The 22,932-nt window shown below is 30.7% G+C and overlaps 1 protein-coding gene across 1 annotated transcript in view; it reads right to left on the bottom strand.

Moving 5' to 3' along the window:
• The window catches only part of LOC124542916 (angiopoietin-related protein 2), a 57,610-nt gene that overhangs the window by 24,951 nt on the left and 9,727 nt on the right, over positions 1 to 22,932 (bottom strand). The window lies entirely within an intron of this gene.

Genomic DNA, 22,932 nt, shown 5'->3' with positions numbered 1-22,932 from the left:
TTATGTTATATTCCCAGTTCTATTCTGATTAAAACTTCGGTCGGGTGCGCTTCGGTTTGACTGCGATAAAGTATCAATTTGTTAGTAAAATTGGCACCCGCCTGGTCCAAATTAATAGAGCCGTAATTGTTATTAATTCAAGTTACTAGGTCGTTTATTTAAGTGACATTTAATTCTGTGTCACAAATGATATAAACCAGAATAAGCCGTTCAGATTAACTGTTTAAAACAAAAAGTATTTTATATAAAAAAAAATACAGACGTATTGATAACCTCCTCCTTTTTGAAGTCGCTTTAAAAGTTAGATGTGCAGTTCAATTTCTAAAAGAATCGTGTATAATGTTCGGTTAGTTTGTTTCTAGACATTCTTGATTAAAATATCAAATGCAATCATCTTTCCCATACAGGCACACTGTGTTTTTTTATATTATTATTCAAAATATGTAGAAAAATATCGGCATATAATAGGATTATTATTCTTTTGGTTTACAGCAATGTGATTAGTATTTCTACTCGATTTATAAAAAAATAAATACGACATCACTTAATTGAACAGTGGTATGTTTTCTTTAATATTTTGTTCAATTATGAATATCTGTAATTATTTCTATTATTAATATCAAGAATGCGACCCAATGACGGAGTGAAAACAAATTATGTAGCGAATTACATAACACTTTTGGGCAAAAAGTTCAACGTCCTATTTAATAAGAAAACCACTTTTTAAAACCAGTTCTTTAACTTGATCTTTGGGCCAGCAGAATATAAAATTAATGTTTATATGATAGTATTTATTTTCTTATAAAATAAACATTGAAACATTTAATTCTAACATTGCGATGTAAATACTTCATTGTCTTAGTTCGACTTTCACGCGATGCTATGTCTATAATTATTTATCGTAAAACAAATATTACTGTCAACAACAAATAAAGACTTAATTATTATCTGTATATATTACAATTATTAATTACATTTGGTAGCGCTTTTGAATCGTTTCTTTATTCTAATTAAACGCATTGGTATCGACACGACGTCTTTAAATTCTTTTGTAACTAATTAGTTACCTTTGAATATTTACTGCAGGTTCGTTCCATTACTCATTTAAATAACTAAAGTGTAAGTGAAATGTATTGCGTAACGCGTGAACCAAGCGGCGGTCTGTAGGCTCAAAAGGCTCTTGACAATCTTAGCATGAATGCGGTCCGCGTATGTAATGAATAAGTTTGATTAATTATGGGTGTTAGTAGACTTGCTTATGATGAATGGTAGTTTGAGTATTATACATTAGCGGAGTTCATTAGTAGTGGGTCGGACTGGGGCTGATTAGCGGCAAACGAGGACAGTTGCTGCTCGCCACGCCCGCCGTCTCGCTGCTGACTGGCGACACGAGCGCTTTTTTTTTTAAACTCGAACTTAACAGCTAAGCACACAATTGCTTCATTATGTATTGCACATATTCAGATTTATTGTTCACAAAGACGAAACCGTTATGATAAAACCAAAATAACAGATTTTTATTAGGCTTTACCAGACAATCTTAGCTCAGGAAAAGGTCTAGTTATAGTCTAATGCAAAAGGTTTCTGTTAACCCATACAGTTTTAGATACGACTAAGATAGATAAATGTAATATAAAACACACACCTGCAGACCAACTAAATACATAGGTATATATACAATTATATTTAAGTATATGGACTATATTATTGTCTCGAATAGAATAATAGTAGAACATTTCAAATCATATATTGTTTTAATAAATTATTGCCGGCGCATTGGTCGATAACACCATATACGAAACATCATAACTCATTTATTTGAGGTCGTGTGTGCAGTGTGGTTTTAACGGTTGGATAGGTTTTTCAATATCATTATTGCGCTTAACACAAAAAACCGCCCTGTCGATTCCTACGATAAGATAAGGTCAATACTACTCGAAAACCACGCAGGTCAACATAAATTTTGACCATAAAATGCACGTCACAATTGACATTAAATACATTATAAAGAAGTTTAAAATAATCTATTTTCAACTACAAAATTGAAACTTTAACTTATAAAACAATATGAGGCTAACGTTGAATTAATAAAAATATATGTTGAAAATAGATATAGAAAAAATTAACTATTTAAAATGACGTAACGATTTGTTTCCACGTGGTGAAAGTGTTAACATTACTCAAGAGAGCGAGCAGTACTGTACAATATAGCGCATTACTCTCCCTTTCATCATATTATAATCTATACAAACGCGAGCGACAACCAGTGCTTAATAAGAAAAAAATACTTCTTGTACTCAGTGAGAATAGTTAGGAATCTTGGATATCACAAACCTATGGCACCATGAAATCGCATGTACTAGACGCAATAATTTCTTTTTAACGCCATATTATTTTTTCTTATAGCTTAAAATGACGTCTGAAATAATCAAATACCTGAGTAAGTATCTTTTTATAAAGCGAGCGTAACGGAAAAGGTCAAATAAACAGAAAAAAAATTACACGAGGCATAATTTACATATTGACAAGGGTAGAAGTAGAGGTTTTTATTAATCGATATTTCTCGAATTAGAGCGATGCCGATTATTTACACACGAATTCCTAGGATACGCAAGATTCTATTCTAATATCTAAATAGAATCGATTATCGATCGATAGATCCAATCGATTAATTAATCAATCGAATGAAATACAGATGATTTATTGAGACGCGAAAGTGTTGGAAATAATTATCATCGATATTTGTATATGTAAAAAAAATACGATTTATTGAATATTTACGTAATTGTAACCGCACAATATGGATATTCGTGGCTCTTAGTCTAACCTCAACTGTTGTTGATAAAAACTAAATCTGTTCAGCTACTCGTGACCAATCGCTTACCGTTTAACTCGGAACGCATTTGTTATGAACGTGTTTAAACGAATATAGTTATTGTAATACAGTGTAAAATATTAATAATAAACAAATAATAATTTCTCAATTCGAATAATAATTATTATTTTTTTTCCGTTTCCATCAACGTGTAATAATCTTTCCAATGCAATTATTCTATAAGGACAACCTCGAAACTTAGCGCAGAACATGATCGTGTAATGTCAGAAAGTGATCTGCGACACTGACGATATTAATTATAACATATGCATACACAATGGCCAGTTTTAGTAAAATTTCATGAGTGAGAAACGAAGTGAGTTTGTAAAGAATGAGATTGCCTTCATAAACGAAGAATTAAATTTCAGTTAAGACTTACTCGTATTCTAGGCGTAGGTATATTATAATACAACTCTAAATATTTATAATAGAGAGCTTTGTGCAAGTCCGCCTGGGTACCACATATGGTGAGTACATGACACATGCTACCACCAAATTTTATCGTGTTCCGGTTTAAAGGGCAAATACACTAGTTATTTACAGGAACAGTTAATACCCGGGTTAGTGTCGCATTGGTTTTTGTAAGGAATGTACAATATTTCTTCCCAATGCAAAACGTGACCATTCTATTTGTTGCCGTATAATTATGTAACCACATACTTATTTAATTTATTGTTAAAAATACTGTCTTTCTATTCTACTTTAAGCCTTTTTGTCATGTATAGCATTGAATCTTAGCTCAAGTGGTGTTGCAAGACGTACGTGTCGTTTATAAGATAAAATGATCATGAATATAATGTGACATTTCATGTTTTGCGAATCACAAGAAACGCACTATTATGAGTGTCGGTTTCTGCGCCGACCGTCCGTCTTCCTTGACCGCATAAACAACGCGACCCTGCACGCCGCGACGCCGTTATCTCGGATAAGATTAACAATAACTACCTCTCCTATTGTTCAAATTTTTCACAGAACAAGGGCGGAAGGTACATATCTGTAATTAAAAGCAAGTTAGCGAACGATTACAGAACCGTTAATTACATTGTTGTAATATTTACTGCCAAGGCTAGTTATGTCTATAGATAACAAAAACATATTTTCTCACCAAATTTTAGATAAACAAATATTTTTAAATTGACGGAGAATATTTCTTTTCATTGTAATTGTATCTCGATTAACGATAGATATCATTACTCGCCGAAAACATTACTAATGACTTTGTACGTCGCATATATTCTAAAATTTATCAAGCCTTTTAAATATATGCTTGACTGAATATAGCTGATGATATTCGTAAGTGTATGTAATAAACTATAAAAAATAATTAAATATAATTTGAAAATCATGTTATAAAATTTGTAGTTAAATACAAAATTACTGATGACAGAAATAGATAAATCTATTTGTAACAATTCACCCGTTCTATAACGTTTAACAGTAAGGCCGTAAGCATTTAAATAACATATGTGATTATTAAGGCATCGATTGCACATATTGATACAGGTACGTAATTGAACCAGTTGCTATAATAATAAATAAACAAATGCCCGCATTAAGCACAACAGGCGCATGTTGATTGACATCAAAATACAGATTATGTGAGTACATTCAGCGACACATTCACGATTATTTATTCGGTTGTTCTGATTTAATGATCTGTGCGCGACGGTACGCTCCGAAAATAGAAAGATTAGAGAGACGGCCGACCACCTTGTTACAGTTAAAGCCACAGCCTCGAGCGTCGTTGACGATTGACACTGTTTTTAAGTACATTAATTATTCCATAAAATAGCACTCCTCTAAATCAAAGTGGAACACGCATGAACATTAAATGATATAAACATAATTATTAAGACGTACTTTGTACGACCGTGTTATGTCATTTGTGATGATATTTATTGCAAATAGTAATGAACCGATCGATCATAGAACGTCATCCATGTGAAATGAAAATATAGTGGCTTAGCCACGCGGTTTTACCTGCAATCAAATAGGATTATACGTTCGTACAGAATATTCGCTCAACGTATTCTAAGTCATTCTAATATTACACTAATGCTTAAATATGCATCAACGATTACATATCCATAAAAACTATATTAATTTAGGTATCAGAGATTGTACAGTATTTTTTATTAATTACCGAAATATAAGTTATCATTTAAAATAATACATTCACAATAACTAAAAAAAATACATTCTTCATTTCAACCTGCTTCATATAAGTTTATTAAATTTTTGCTTTTGAAATATTTCATGATAGGTACAATAAATGTTTAATTTAAATAAGACTTCAGAAGATAAGTTGCGTAGATTCTAACTATAAGAACGCGAGCTCACATCCGGTGATCTCGTACTCAATTGCGAAAGGAAACATCGTTTAATAAATCTTATATTAACTAAAATATAGCCAAATTTGTTGTGTCTATGTTGTGTTTGAATAAATTTCATTATGCAGAGTGAAACTTTAGCGGGGCGAAGGATTTTGCTGGACATTTTGACATGTACTTATCAACCCGCCCCGTCTTCGCACGGGTGCAAATTGCAATGTACTAAATATACTACGGAATTTGTTTTCGAGATCAAATTGAACCTTCTAAATTATCAGTGTTTCTTTATTATATCGTCTTTGTGTTATATTCAAAAACCTTCCTCTCGAATCACTCTATCTATTAAAAAAACCGCATCAAAATCCGTTGCGTAATTTTAAAGATCTAAGCATACATAGGGACAGACAGCGGTAACTTTATACTATGTAATTAAATTATATAATTATGTCACTTTTTTTCTTTTTATAAGACAATAGCAGAATATATTTTTTAATCTATATTTTATCTGCACATCTGATAGCCATGGCATTGACCAAAGAGCGAAAGTTCATTAGAATCACACAATAATGGGAACTCGTTACCTCCTCGTCTAGAGAAATCGCAGCCACTTTATATAAACCAATACTTACTAAAACAACCTCTTAAATTCCAAAACTTTCTACAGGTAATATTACTTTAATTGTTTTATAAATTGGTACGTATTTGTAACATGATGACATGTTTGTTGATTAGCAATTTTTCGAGAAAATATTTTTTTCGATATATTGATATATCATCATGAAATGTGGCAGATTTCATTATGATATATCAAATGAATCTTGTAGAAAATATATCGATATATATTTAAAAAAAACCTAAATAATGCAATAGTTACTTATTTTTAATAATGGAGAATAAGAAAAACAGTGCATCATACAAACAAATTTTAAGGTGGAGTAATTATATGTTATTTTAATAATATTTTTTTTTATTGTGCTGTAAAGAGTCTACTGCGATTATGCTTTCAGAATTAAATTGTGCCTGTAATCTATCTCTATATTAGGAGATGCGATATTACAATTTCATAATATAGTTTATAAAATTATAATACGACATTATTTGCACTAAATCTTATTTTATATGAAACGAAATTGTTCGTCTCATTCAAATACATTCAAAACCTCTCGTCGAAATCGGTAAAAGCGTTTAATTAAAGACATGTATATACCTATGTATATTGCTATATTATTGGTGATATAATTATGTATATTCATATGTATGTATATCTGTATGTTGTATATATTGCATGTTTTCTTTCACCGCCGAGACCGAGGTAAAATGTAGTAGTAACATTGCGCACAAGAAATTTGAATAACGCTTAGCAAAACGTGAACCCGCGAACTATTTTAAGAGCAATGTTCTCTTTGAAATAGATCATCTGGCATCACAGCTTTATGTCGTTTGGAGGCAACACGATTATTTAACAACAAATTAAGCAGTCACGACTGAGTTCGAGAAAACTTTTCAGTTGCGGTAACGAAACTACATTTACATTTCTAACGATACGTCTATTTCTTTTCTAACGTAGTTAAACGTACGGGCCATTGAATGCTAGTGGTTACTGTCTATAAACATTGATGCCACAAGAAATTTAAACCATTTCTTATATCGCGAACAAGTCATCAATCTTGTAAACTAAATTGCTACATCTCTTTTGCTTGTAGTTTATAATTTACTAGCTGAACCTGCGGCTTTACTCTCGCGAAATTTATATAACACAATCTTCCAACCTCCGTTTTACCCCTTAGAGATGGAGTTTCGTTTCATCCCTTCTCAACGGATGTCTACATCCTATAAGAGCAAATTTGAAGTTTGCACGTGTTTTAGTTTCTGAAATTTCGTGATCAATCAGTGTATGATCGGTACATCCATTTAGTTATTTCGTTTTAATTTAAATAGGCTCAGCAAATGATATCAATGTTACGCAAATTGTTAACAAAATATAATAAACGTTATGAATCGACTCCGAGCGTACCATGTCACTTATTATAATTCTATAGACGAAAGTATGTCACTTTCCTTTTCACTTCAATGGTTATAAAAGCTATTATGAATAGTCCTGCAAGTCATTTTGATGGCAATGGGTCGACGAACATTACATGCTATTATAGCTATCATTGTTTTGAACATCGAATTCCAAGTGAATATTTTTGTACCTTATGTAATCGATTTATTTTGAATCTTTATAATACAATAACATTGACATTCCAGCCAGTTTTATTATTATTATTTAAACAAAGGAGGTTGGTTATATTATGCAGGCCAATAAATACCTTTTTAAAAGTAACGGTAACTGTAAATAAGAACTGACATGATAGTGTGTTGTAAGAAATTTCTGTTCTTCATTACATAAAAGTTAATTTGATTTCTGATTTTGTAAACATTATATTTTTTATGATAATCTCAGTATTATTTGGTACAAAAGTCACAATTTGATGTAGGTAATGAACATGGAATATTATAAAAACGGTTGATTTACTTCAATCGATACAATAATCGTATTCTTTACATATTTCATGTGCAATGCGATGCAATAACGTACTTACATAAAACCAAAAAAATCTTACAATCTTTGTACTGTAATTTTTTCAAGTTTCAGAGATAATTAAATGCATTGTAGAGTACATAAAAATAGTAATGCCCCGGTTGGGAATATTTGGTTAAGTTTTATATTTTGTGACTCAAACTCAAATCTTTTATTAAATATGGAAGCTTCTTAAATGAAATGATCTTAGAAGAAACAGCGAAAGAAACTTCGGCAAATCTTTTTTTCCTCAATTATGTTATTTACATATATTGCATATGAATAGAAATGAAGCAAGGATGCGATCGTTTCATTCCCAAGGCTTGCTAGAAATCATAAACTGACTAAATGTAGAATAACCTTTTGCACACAAGCGTTCTTTAATTTTTTTTTTTATTTGGCTACAGAATCAATTTGAACCTTTTCTGGGATCCTGTTGTAGAAATTTATGCATGACACATAATTACTCAGTCATAACTTCATCCCATCATTCTATGTTCAGTATTCTGAATAATATTTAGACGGTGATTTCATTTAGTCTTCAACAACGCTTACTGTCAATTGGTATTGAATATGTAAATCAATAAAACGTCAAAGACTAATTTATATGGCTATTATATATACTATTGACTGTTGGAGTTTAAATTACATATTTATTAATTCTAAAAGTAAGCTCCTTTGTTTGATCAAAGCTTATCATAACTAACAGCAGTAATATTAAACGATTGTCTCGAGAAATGAACTTTACTTAATAAACTTGAGAACATATTCTGTTAAAGGTGAATTATATTTCGCATATTTTTATATGGATTAATCTACTAGGTACATATTATAAATCATACAATTTCTAGACTAAGCCGCTTAATAAGTCATGACTAATAAATAATAAATACGTGTGATGTTTAATATATTTTACTGGAGGATAAATATTATGCAATAATTTAATAAATTGTTATATTATGTGATGTAATTGATCAAAATGTACTTTCAATCAGTTTATGTATATTTTATTATAAACAAAATGTATGCTCCGTTTCATGGTGGTTTAAATTCGTTCTTAAAAGTAATAATTTATCTAGGCAATTAAAACTTTATTGAATTAAAACTGAGTAATCGTTTTCCCCGAGACATCTATAAAATTATTTAAATTAATACATCGAAGTCGATTAAATAGTAACACATTCAATTTCGAACAATAATTACATCGCGAATTGAGAACAAAACTTTAGTAAGTTAACTGTCAGTAAAGTAACCGGTGGGATCTAGCAATTGCATCAGATAAGACAAATCGTGAGGATGTACTATGAGAGCATTACGTGAAGCCGAGGGCTTGAGTGTGGCACTTACGACGAGAATAGGTTCTCGTTAGCTGGAATAACATGTCATTGAACGACACTAATGACATTTTACTTCTTTTAAAAGAATGAATTGCGTAACATCTTATTAATAATGTTATTTACTTGACAACCTATGAATTATTCTAGTAAAATATATTTATTACAATGTTATGGAATAATAACAAAATATTTATAGCGAGTACTTTTTTTAAATTTAAATTTGTTACGTAGTTCAACGCGTTTTAAACGTATTTACACTCATTGCACACATCGTTCATCTGATTGCATTTAAACTTTGTAGTCGTTGTTGGCATTTACGTAAAGGTTTCTGGCGTCGACGACGTACAATAAGATGCGCGCAAGTCGTATCAGATAATTGTTTGTAAAAAATAGTATCGGAATGCCGGCATTAGCTTTTATGTTATCAGACAAATTGGTTAACAATTACCCGTCCATTTTCTAAAATGTAATTTTATATATATCATACGAAATAACTTTTAGTACATTGATTGTTTCATATTCTGATGATAACTTGTGTCTATTTCGTTATTTGAGAATACAAATAACATCAATAACAGTACTAAAAAGGTTGTCGTGAACGAATCAGAGATAAATGTCATAAAAATGAAATATAATACTATTTAGTTCCTCATTCCTGGAAAGGATCACACGTATACAAGAAAATCTTTAAACTCATCGCCTCGATCATCTTTTTTTGAGGTTATCAAATTGTTAAAATCCACTTTCAAGAAAAGGTCATCGTGTAAATGACCGTCAATAACAAGAAATTCGTTTTGTTATCATTTACAAATAGACGCCGACAGTCGCACAAGCTCGTTCACACAAAGTTACGACTTACTCGCCGTCGATTATGTAACCAAGCATGCATTATCAAAACAGTTGTCAATGTCGTTATGAAATGACCCACTGACTGAACGAACCAGCTTTATGACAGCAAATATACATCGGACGTGCTAATTTATTTGCTAAACAAGACAAATCTACAATTGTCAACTACATGGAAATGAAACAATTAATCATTTAGTTACTCTAATTGTATAGTTAAGCTTATTTAATGATGTTTAAGATTTGTCGGTCAAAGTCAATGGTCATGGGTTATATGTTGCGTCTACGTTAGCGATCGCCCAATGAGCACTCGGCCACGGGGCCCCAAAGCCTCATTAGTTCACTCTATCATCACATTCACTATGACATTGAGGCTTTCCTTCAAATATGATTCGGGATCTAAGTTAGTAATGTAGAATAACAAGGGCATGTTGCGGGACGAAACTCAGTTTTGAAAAGTAAATATGTATTGTATGTACTTGCACGATTAGCACATATTTATGTTATAGGTAATAATATACCTGAATGTTTCGAATATCCTAACTTTACACTGGCAAACTTATGATGCGTGTGATGTTTTTTACGTCAATTGAAACGTATTCTGTAACGTTTTGTCATATGTTATTATTATTTCTTGATTAAGAATATATAAGGGCAACACAGTTCAGTACATCAAGCTCATATGTATGTCTTCTTCTTGTTTTTCTATTTGGTAGCTTTTGATGAGCTCTGATGTTATCAATAATAAAAATTGACAATAAGATGTTTGATGGATTTCGACCAGTTAACGAAGACTTATTTTATTAAAACATAAAAAATAACGATATTAAAATTTAATTTACTTTTACTTGGCTCCAGACATAATTCGAACAAAAAATTAACTTTTGAAAAGTATTTTATTATTAATACAATTAAATAGCACATTAAAACAAAGTATTAAAGTAATTACACTGTCCTAAAAATATTGAGTACCAAGTATTGAGTACTCTCTTGTCCGAATGCAATTAATGTTTAATTTATAATTATATAAGTCGAGTGCAATTAGATTATTGAGGCAAGATATGGAGCCGACATCGTCAATTCAACAGTTCAACTGCGCTTTTAATGGCAATTACAATCAATTGCAACAATTATTACAGATAATAAAATGTACAAGGTCCCATTCAGTGAATTCTTTATAGCAGTTATAAAACTGTATCATACTTAAAGAGACCTCGAATTAAAAGGTACGGATCAGCTGTTACGCGATTCATTTTATGTTGGAACATTTGAATGTTTTGTACGTTTAAAATAGAACATAATTATAGTATTCCATTCCCATTCTTTTTCATAGATTATCAATTTTATAAATATTTTTTTCTAAATATTTACAATCGAATCCATGAATGAATGAATGATAACTCGAATCGAAATGTATATTTGTATAATGAGCGAGGTCCGCGCGGCACTAGTGCTTATGTGATGGAAAATCGTTGTTGTCAAACGAGTGACGCAATGATCGGCGATGAGAACGCCGTTATAACTCACGTATCGCACAAATATCATTATTACATCATGAATATATTTAAATTAATAAAAAACACAACGATAAGGTAAAACTTGTTTACATAATCGTAATTTTTTTTTTATTGTGCGGCAAATACCCAATTCATTAAACATTACAAACGTTGTTTTTAAATAAAAGTTGAACACATGGCTGACGTATATTTGTCGTATATAAACGACATGCATGCGTGATAATGTATTTTAGTGTCAGTTGACTCAGACGAAACATATTAAAAGGTCGTTAGGCCATAGCGCCAAAGGGCATTCTTAGCTAAGATAACCATTAAAGAAAAAAAAACTAAAACCTACTTGGCTATTCAGAAAATATATCCTACTCTGAAATTACCTACTGTTATATCGTTACTTTAAAAAAGGTGTAAGAGTACCTAACCACAATATTCAATATAATATAATATAACATAATATATAGCATAATCACGATCGCCCACATTCGAAGTAGATCATGCCGTGGAGCCTAACATAAAAGCACTCAGACACGTAATACATTTTTCATTAAGGCACCTGTTCTTGCATCAGCACGCAGGCATTAATCTGTAACATTGCAAATTATATTTCCTTCGAACGTTGCTGAAGCTTATTTATTAATTTATTATCAGGCCGAGTCACCGATACTCTATTTGGAGTCAACAAAGTATAATTCCAAGCTTTAAGTTGCAAATCATAATTTATAAATAAATTATAATTGAATTTAAAACATATTTTGTCTTATTTAGGTATCTTGTTAGGACCATAAGGGTTGTAATCGATCATAGAAGCAGGACGGTACGTTTTTAACTCAAGTAATATATGAACATTTTAAAAATGAGAGCGTCAATTGATTTTAACTAGGGTCGTCTATAAAAAGAAGTTGTTCAGAATTCAAGAGAATCGAGAAAGATTATACATCGTAGGTATACGTACTGCATATACCTAATCCTTTATAAACAAGGCTCGTAATCAGCTATTGCAAAACGAACTCGGCTCGCTTCAAGCCGCTATTAACTGCTATATTTGAAAAGTAAAATAAATCGCCCGTAAAAGTAGTTCTGTCGAGAATTATTATCAATCGTTTTAACTCTGTGTTACAAAAACGATTATATGAATGATAAATAATTACAAAATGAGTCATACAGGTGTGTCTTTGAGAAAGTGTTAAAATATCTTCAAATTGTAAATACAAGCTACAGCAGGAAATACTTGAATTACTTTTTTTTAAATATTATTACGCACACGTTTTTAAATAAAGATTTGGAAAGACAAACTATTTTTTTTTTGGCTTCTGCATATTCTTTGAATCCTTTTCGCATAAATTTTCTTTCTATTTGTTTTGTCAACGTAAATCTTATATAAACTAAGGAAAACACAATAGGATTATTTGAAAACTTAATCTTACTAAATTATAGGTGACAAAACTATAAATTAAACGGATACTTTTTTCGATAGCCAAAGTATTAGTAGCGTTTTTTGTGATTTTATTAAATTTAGGAAACAAGAATACGTTATAATTTTTTATGGGAATAGGGAATAAAAAATGACGAGCATCTGGGCCACCTGATGGTAAGTGGTCACCATTACCCATAGACAATGACGCTGTAAGAAATATTAACTATTCCTTACATCGTCAATGCGCCACCAACCTTGGGAACTAAGATGCTATGTCCCTTGTGCCTGTAGTTACACTGGCACACTCACAATTCAAACCGGAACACAACAATACTGCGTACTGTTGTTTAGCGGTAGAATATCTGATGAGTGGGTGGTGATGAGTATAAATGTTTATTATTTTAAATTTTATTTAATAAGGCGTGATTTCAAAACATCATTTAATATGAATCAAATAAATTTCCATAAATATATTTTGATATTAATCTAAATTCGAGACTTGCATATTAACATACTTGTATTACAATAATACTAGCTCATATTGATTTATTCTAAAGCTAACTAGAAACACCACATATAAATTTGCTATTAAATATAAGTGAATAATATATTATTAAGGTGTTTATATGTTTTTGATTGACATTGATTTTTTTACCACTACTTTATTGAAGTAGGCTTTTACAAGCACTTTCGAATCGTCATTTAACAACTATATTAAGTGAAACTACTGCCGGTTCGGAAAGTAGATTCTACCGAGAACCGGCAAGTAATTCAGTAGTTACTTCTACACATTAAAATTCGGATTGCTATTTTAACCATGGTTACATAACTCACAATTAATACTGAAATAATACGAATACCATATTAAATGTTAATAAAAAACCTCGTCACCAACGTTCACTTGTATACCCTTGATTGGACAAATTATTAAATTATGTACAATGTACATATCTGCAGTTTACACGTTACGATACAGTTTTTTGCGGCCTAAAAACCGACCTAGTTATTAAAAAAAACCAATGTGTGGCAGTAACGCTTGACAACATAAAGAAATATTTTAGTAAAACGTTTTTTTCAAGATTTCCTTTTGCTAGAAACGATTCCATTATAATATAACGACCCACAGGCTTCTTACAGATGCAAAATATATAAAGATAATGATATGATACAAATGTTATTCAGATATTTAGACCAAATATTACCTATTTATATTAATATATAGTAGACTGTTCATTCTGTTCAATGTATAATTTAAATGAATATTTTCGAAGATGTAACAGATTTAATATGCAGGACATAGCGGTTTCTTTTGTCTAATGACAAAAAGCTGTGTGTAAAGATATTCTATACTATATTAAGTATGATCATTGCAACCGGACGAAAGCTGGGGAAACATTATTTTTACATAAAAATGATTTTGGTGGGATGCTCAGTGCTTACTTATAGGAATGTGATATTACCGCAACTTTGTATGTGATAGATATATGTATTCATACTTATGTTCTTTTATATAAAAACTTTCCAGATTTATTCAATAATTAATAAGAATAAGAACACACACATATATGTTATGATACGTTTTCAATAGACTTATATTCTGTGTTATGAATAACCTTAAAAAAATAATTTGTTATTTGACCGTATTGTAATAATTATGCATAATTAATATAAATAACAGGAAATTATATCATAATACTTATTTATAGCTTGGCTTAATTTTAGTCACAAGTACAAATCTCGCTCAACGACGTGATCGAGTAGCCTTTCATGCAGAAACGCACGCCGGTTTGCTCAATCGAAGATTATTATTATGACATTAGCTATTGTATCAAACACGACGTTCGTAAACGTCACAATTGAGCTGACCCCAACAATTGTACTTAAAAAAATTGATATGACTAAGAATACAAATGTGCCGAGGTGCTAGTTATCAGATTCTACCGTTCATTCAGAGTTTTATTTAGTTTGATTAAAGCAAAAACAGGTGTAATATATTTGTTCTCATTGTTGTTTTTTTAGCTGCGATCTATAGTGATCACTTTCAAATAGAAGGCCCCTTTTGCGTTTAAAAAAAACAATCAGTTTTGAATTTCGAACTCAGGTTGACAGATTACAGAATTACGAAATTTGACAAGCCCACTATTTTCCTTGCTCAGAGTTTGTTTATTATGTAATCGTTAGTGTATGTTTCTTTTTTCACTTTTCACCATGGGCTTTTGCGATAATCCACCTCAACGATTCAAAAATAAACCATTGCAGTACCTGACCGAATTGACTATTACCGAATCAAATCTTAAATACAAACGTTTAGTTTATCCATTATCGTTTGTAATGACAGCGAACTATTGGACCACGTAGAGTCTGACATTACCTATGTTATTAAAGATTAAGAAAGTCTTTGTAAACATAAGTCTATATTGATTCTGAAATTATATAGCGCATAATATATTTGTAAGTAGTGTTCGTTTGTATCCGATGAAACCGATAAAAATTTCGATTTAAAATAAACATGTTTACAATTTAGCTAAGACTTAAACACTCGCTAACATCACATTATATAATATATAACCATCTCATCATTAAATCCTTTTACGGCAATAGTATTACTAAGTTGGTTTTAATATGTTGCGGCGAAATACTCAATAGTAAATATAACATCATTTTACATGTTTGTCCGATCCAAGGTCAGGCATCTATAAAGAGTCATGACTTCTTCCCAATTAAGGTATCTTGATTCTAATGATGCACACTTCGATAAGTGAACATCTTCGTTTGGTTGATGAACATGATTTCTGTAATATACGAACGCAGTTCTAAATATCTAAGCGAACTGTGCAAGAGAGAATTTACTCTGTACCTTACCATAACAGCCAGGTCGTATGACAAGTTTAGAGATAACTCAACACTACGCACATTTCGGTACAGGAGTACGTTGTTAAGCAACAGCCTTTATAGGGTAATATAAAACCTAATTATATAAAAAAAAACGTAAAGGACATAAGAAAAATCAATTAAAACTCCAATAACTTGTATCCCGTTCTCGATAGCAAACTGTACTAGACCAATTTATAAGTTTGCAGCGACGTAATACCGGTTTTATTATTTACGTGACTTAAATTATGTTAAATATGATGTATTTTTAGTGTCCATGAAAGTCAATATTTCGGAGCAAACAATTTGTCAGCTTCCGCGATATTGCAGCAAATTATATTAAATAAATAAACTCAGCTAATAAACATAAATAAACATAATCGATTTAAACGTAAATAAATGTAATTATATTTAAATCAACTGTATGTATGTTATATTTAAATTAACTGTATCAACTGTATAATATATGACAATATTTTATGCGTACTATGTATGTAGTATAACTGGCGGCCCTCCCCGGCTTCGCACGGGTGCAATACTAAAATTATCAATATTTCTTTACTTTATTATCCAGGTATTATGTACAAAAACTTTCTTCTCGAATCACTCTATCTATTAAGAAAAACCGCATCAAAATCCGTTGCGCAAAATAAAAAGATCTATGCATACATAGGGATAGACAACAGTAAGTGACTTTGTTTTATGCTATGTAATGATGATGATTTTTCTTTATAAATATTCCTACTAATATTGCTAATGCTAAAGTACCTCTGTCTGGTACCTTATCATACTTAACAACAACCCGATTTGATTCGGTATAATACTACGAGTCCCAGGGAGAATCAAAGACTACTTACTTTACACTGTTTATTTTTAATATTACAATATAAGCGGCAAGTATAATAAATAACATATATCGTAATCGTATTTACAATAAACCGTTTGTAAGCTGGATAGTGTACAAATTAATTGTATTAAACAAATTTATTATATTATACTTGCATTATTTCTCTTTTTCATTCTGACGACGTAAATGCTTTATCACCATTTACTTGGTGTTAGGGCTTTGTGCAACCCCGTCTGGGTAGATACCACCCACTCATCAGTTATTTTCCCACCTAACAACATTACTTGGTACTGTTGTGTTCCGGTTTGAAGGGTGAGTGAGCCAGTTTAACTACAGGCATAAGGGACCAAGCATCTTAGTTCCCAAGGTTAGTGACGCATTGAAAAATAAATAAAAGGTTCACAAATCATAGTTTCGTTTTTAATAACAAATATACTAAACGAGCCGTGTTTAATTTACCTAATGACATACTCGTACATTCATAAAAACAAAATGTTTAGCTTATGTTAGACAATAATCACACTGTATGTGTGTACTGTATATTTAAAACATCAATATAATTCTCATTTATCATTCCTACTCATATTCGATTTAGCTCAGCAGCATACGCGCTTAGGAAAGTTAGACAACTAACTGGCCTTGATACTCGGTTGGTATATTTTAATTATTTTCATAGTATGTCTCATGATATATTACTTTGGTGTAATGTTTAAGGCCTAAAACGATATTCGTTCTTCAAAAATAGCTTTGGACATATATTCTTAGAACTAGTGACTTCGTTCGGTACGTAAGTTTCATAACATAGGAAGACTTACAGTAAGTTAGTATATATACAATAATATCAATTTAATATCGATAAGCTTGTTAGACCAAGATTTCGACTTTAAAAAGTAAGTACAACCTTCTTGGTGCAGGGTATTAGATTTTATAAAAAAAATTGTAGAATATTTTACATTTGTCTGTAGCTACATTTAAAACGCACGTTAAATAAAAAACAAATAAGGCACATTATACTGTACAGGATTATATAAATGATAGAAGAGATTGGTGTTAATGTTCGTCGAAGGTCATAGAGGATACATAAGTATATACATCTAATTATAAATGATTATTACACCTAAATTGGTTTTGATAGAAAAAGATTAACTTCTGAGTTTCTTGCCGATTTTTCTCGTTAGAATCAACATTCCGGACTAGAATTTGAACCTTGTAAAATTAGGATTAAGAAGTGCATTTAACCACTAGAATAAAGTCTATTATGATTTTGAAGTAAACCATAAAAGGAAGAAAGCTATAAATACATAAATTACAAAAGCCTATTAAATTTTGAAACATATGGTCAAATCGTTTAAGAAGATATACAATCGAAAATTATATAGCATTCGTAAGCGAATCGAACAAGTTATAATAAATATATACTAAATAGCGATATAATGTTTTGACCTTCCACGGAAAATTTAAATGTATGAATTAGAGTCTATAAGTCTCCATGAGTTACATTGTTATCGCAGCTTGTCTTGGCAGTCGCAAGGTTAGCTGCGACTTACGAATGTGGACGAATTTAAAATCAATAACTTAATCGACGAATTTAATAAAATTACCTGATCGAATAACATTTTGAACAATGAACAAATAAAATTTATTTATATATATATGTATATAATTTAAACACTAAATTCATTAGGATTATACTTATGGCTGTTAAATTTGGATGCCTACACTGCAATATACTCTAAGCTAAATATTTAAAAAAAAACAATGTGAATAAATTGTGGGCCTTACAGTAACTTAAAATAAATAACGACGCAGCCCACTATGTATTTCTTTAAAGACTTCGATTGAAATATTGAGTAGTTTTTACATAAGAGTTAATTTTATATGCACAACCATAAATAGAACCGGACATAGTAATTGTTTTACTTGTAATAAGTATTATAATTTGTGAATGTTGTCCACTTGCAGGGGCAACCTTACCAAGGGCACTTGTTTTACTGATAAAAGATAATATATTAGTCTTACACAGATACTATTATAATACAATGAAGTGGCAGATTTATCAGCCGTCCAAGTAAGCTTGACATTACAGTTCTATCAGTACTATTCATCAAAATCTACACAAGCTTTTTATTTTATTATATTGGTAGACAAACACTTTCGCCCATAGACAATATCAAAAGTACTAACCCGAGATCGCCAATGCGACAGCAATCTTTGGAACTCAGATTTTATGTGACTTTTATAACATTACTGAGTACTATGGAGTTAGAATATCTGATAATAAATCCACTATGTATAAAATCCACTAAGTAAAAATAGTAGTTAAATTATAATTGTCACCAAGCGATTGTTTCTGTGTAATATATAATAAAATGTTGTAATGCATTTAAAATTAATCCATATTACGTAGCAGCAGTTAAGCAGCATTTCAAATGAGTAAGGGCCAAAATAAGTTAACGTGTCATTGATACATATGTTACCAAACAAGTATTTTTATCGATCTTCATAAATCAACATCCGATGTAATTGAACTTAATAACTTCTCATGACCTAATTCATATATTATTGAGTAAGAAGGTTGATATTCATAAATGTGTTAAGTGTCTAATTACAAGTACGCTGAAGAGATAATTTCTATGTTACTTCTCATTAACGGAATCTCACTAGAACCTCATACATTGTTCATGTATTGTGTTAGCGAGTAACCCTAGCCTCCATTACGGTGTTATGTCATAGGATGCCATAATTAATTATATCACTTTAGATCTAATGATTATAATAAAAACTATTTATTTCACATTATTATGTACTTAGAAAAATATTATTGTAATTAGTTGGTTACTAATTAGTTAAACTTTAATTTTATTTGGTATACTTTAAGACTGGAACAAAAACGTACGCATACTTGTATTTTTATTTAAAAAAAAAGATTATCTGTGAAGAGAAAATAATTAGGTGATTGCTAGTTATTGAGAAATATATTTGTTGGACAATTATTACCAAGCTTCAATTTATTATCTCCTGATCACCTGAAATTAAAAATCATTGTAAAGTGTTGATGACTGTACGTATGAACAAGTGTGTTAAAGTTAAAATATTTATTTAACATAGAAACATATTTATAGATTTTCTTTAAAAATATTGTAGTCTTTGCTAGCGAGTAGATAATCAATGGTATATGGTCGATAATACCCACAGTTGATGCCATAAAAAATTATTCATTCCTTACACTGAATATGCACCAAACTTTGTAACAAAGGAATTTCCTGCCTTGTACCTCTAAATACACCCTTGAAACAGTAACACAGCAGAACTTGTATTTCTGCTGCACGGTAGAGTATACCACCGAGTTTACTGTGTGTTCGCAAAATTTAGCGCAATTTTCTGAGGTACCATTTGTTTATAATCACCAAACAATATGCAATTTAATCTCACCGATGATAGGGCTTTGTGTAGGCGTGTTTATTTTATCAGTTACTTTACCATCAAACAGCGAATTTATGCGATTTGATTACTAAGTGGGCCATGCAGTTACCGTTACTAGATATATCTTGAATCAAATGATGAACGCGATATTGTCGACGGCGATATGTCTTACAGCAGTCAATACTCAATGCTCCTACGATGTGTACTTACAAATACTTGGGGCTCTATTGTATATACATACACGTGTGCTTTCCTAAGATTAATTATAAAAAATAAATGTTGGTTTTAAGTAATATGATATAGAAATATTAACAATGAAACGAGGTCATGTTTGTAAACTATTATTTAATAAAATAATGTTAATATTTGTAGCGTTACTATATTACGTATATTATATATTTAGAGGTCAAATTGTAATGTACTGTCTTCCTGAAACAAAGTATAATAAGAATATAATCTAACGATTCGAAGCTATAAATTAAATAGATACAATATTTCACGAACTATTATCGTATATTGATTTTTACAATTTTTTTTTATATATATAGCTTTTATTTGTGCCAAGAGAGCACAGATTATTTCGCCACGTGCGATGGAGAAGAACAATATTTCATAATCTTCATATTTGCGACATCATCTGTCATCTAAATCTTGACAGCTGACTTCCCTTGTTTTTTTTTTCTAACATGACAAAGAGTTCGACCTCACTGGCCATTCAGAATAAAATATCTAAACTATATGATTTATCTGATGCTGCGACATGTACAATATTGTTTTTCAATGAAGTGTAAAGACACAGTAACATTTTAAGGGCAGTTACTTTAGAATAGATCTAGACTAATTGAAAGTAGAAAAATTTGAACAGACCATTAAATTAGCATTAAAGCGCATACAATTTCGATTGATTATATTTTTCGGTTAAGTTTACTAAGTGTTTTTTTAAAATTGGTTTAATTATAGATCAGTCCATAACTGTTCAGAAGCAAGAAGTAATATGTGTGCGTATACATAAAACTTATGGGAGTGTAGCAATGATATTCTAATAAACAGATATGTTATATCCATACTAAACAACAGAAAAAAGTGTACCGCGCCGGGGACCGTTTATTTTAGTTTATTTTTACATTTCGTTAAAAGTAAAAAGAATAGCTTAAAAGGGATAACTAGATGTTTTACGTAATTATGATGTATTATAACGTATTACTACGTAAAACGACTAAAGGCAAACTTCCCAATTAGGACGTTTTCTAGTCTTCACTTTTTGAGCGTTAATAACATATCTGTTTACTAAAACATCATTGCAGTGTAGCGTTAACGAAATATCTGATCTTGTCATGACGTACATATCTTTTATTCAATGAATTTCAATGCGAAGAACAGAAATTGGTCTTGAACGTCTCGGGTCAAGGGTCGGTAACGTGATTATGAACAATACACGTATGCAATGTTATATTTAACTAGCCGTTTTGTTCATAACATTGTTTATCTGTACCCAAATTTATAAGGTTTTATAACATAACTGTTAAAAACTACTCTTGTGTGCTCATTGAGATCATCATATCTCATATGTGGATGGTATAGAACAATAGTATAATGAGTGAGTAATCAAGGGTTTGCGTGTGTGTGTATGTTTGTATGTGTGTGTATGTATGTATGTGTGTGTGCATACGTGTGTGGTGTCTTATAGAGTAACAACTTGTATTGTCTTCGCTATGTATTGTGTATGCACTAGAATTAAGGATAAGCTTATAACGCCAAGTTTCCGACTCCGCAAAGTCAATAAATCTTTCTTGGGGCAAGGTATCCGTTTCTATACTAAAATTCCGCACACATTTTTAACTTTGCCGTCTCGTAAATTGAAATCGTTTATAAAAAATACATTGGTAAAAAAGGCGTATTATTCGATACAAGATTTTGTAGATGATAAAAAAACATGGAATACCTGTTGACTTCCAGGCAGGATATATTAATTTAAATAATTGTATTAACTAACATGACTGTATTTTTTTTAAATGTTGAAAAAGAGTAACTACTGAGTTTCTTGCCGGTTCTTCTCGGTAGAATCTACTTTCCGAACCGGTGGTAGCTTCACTTAATTGTTAAATAAAGATTCAAAAGTTCTTGTAAAAGCCCACTTGAATAAAGTAAAATATACTTTTGATTTTAATTTTGATTTATATAATCTTCAAAGTCTAGATCTTGTATAATGGTGAAGTGCTTGCCTTCTTAAATGTAATGTAGTTTTATTTGTTTTACCCAAAATATTATTTTATAACTTTATTTCAATTACTATTTTATATTCAATTTATTGAGTAATTGGAATTAATAAAACAATTCTAGTGTTTCTTATTTGTCTTAATTTGGGTGTGCCAATAAAAAGTTAATCGGCTGCCACGAGTGTCAAAGATAAAAAAGCGCTAACAACGTATTAATACTGAGTATAAATCATATTGCTCAATACTGATTCTATCAAACGATTTGTTGCGGTCGATGGACTTTAAATATAATCACTAATAACGAGTTTATCGTCGAAAACTCTGATTAAATCTAGACGCATTAGACACCTAACATTTCTTATTCTTACAATCGTTCACTAACCTTAAACTATGTATATATCTATGTATGTACCTAATGCATAATATATGTATGCTATGTAATTAATAAGAAATAGTGATGTAAAATTTGACCAACGGTTGAGCCGTGACAGCGCAACAAAGTTACTTTCCATTTATAAATTAATATGGATACACTCGTATAGTGTTTTAATTTAGCAATTAATTAAATATTACGAGCCACTCCACAAATTTAGAAACCCAAAGTATCAAAATATCGTAAGAAAAAGATACCTACTATTTGTGATGATTTTTAGTTAGTGATGTTTATGCACTTTTTATATAAAAAATAACATTACG

Source organism: Vanessa cardui, chromosome Z, assembly GCF_905220365.1.
Source record: "Vanessa cardui chromosome Z, ilVanCard2.1, whole genome shotgun sequence".
NCBI classification, from domain to species: domain Eukaryota; kingdom Metazoa; phylum Arthropoda; class Insecta; order Lepidoptera; family Nymphalidae; genus Vanessa; species Vanessa cardui.
Note: the sequence above shows the minus strand (reverse complement) of the source record. Positions and strands in the feature narration are given on the sequence as shown.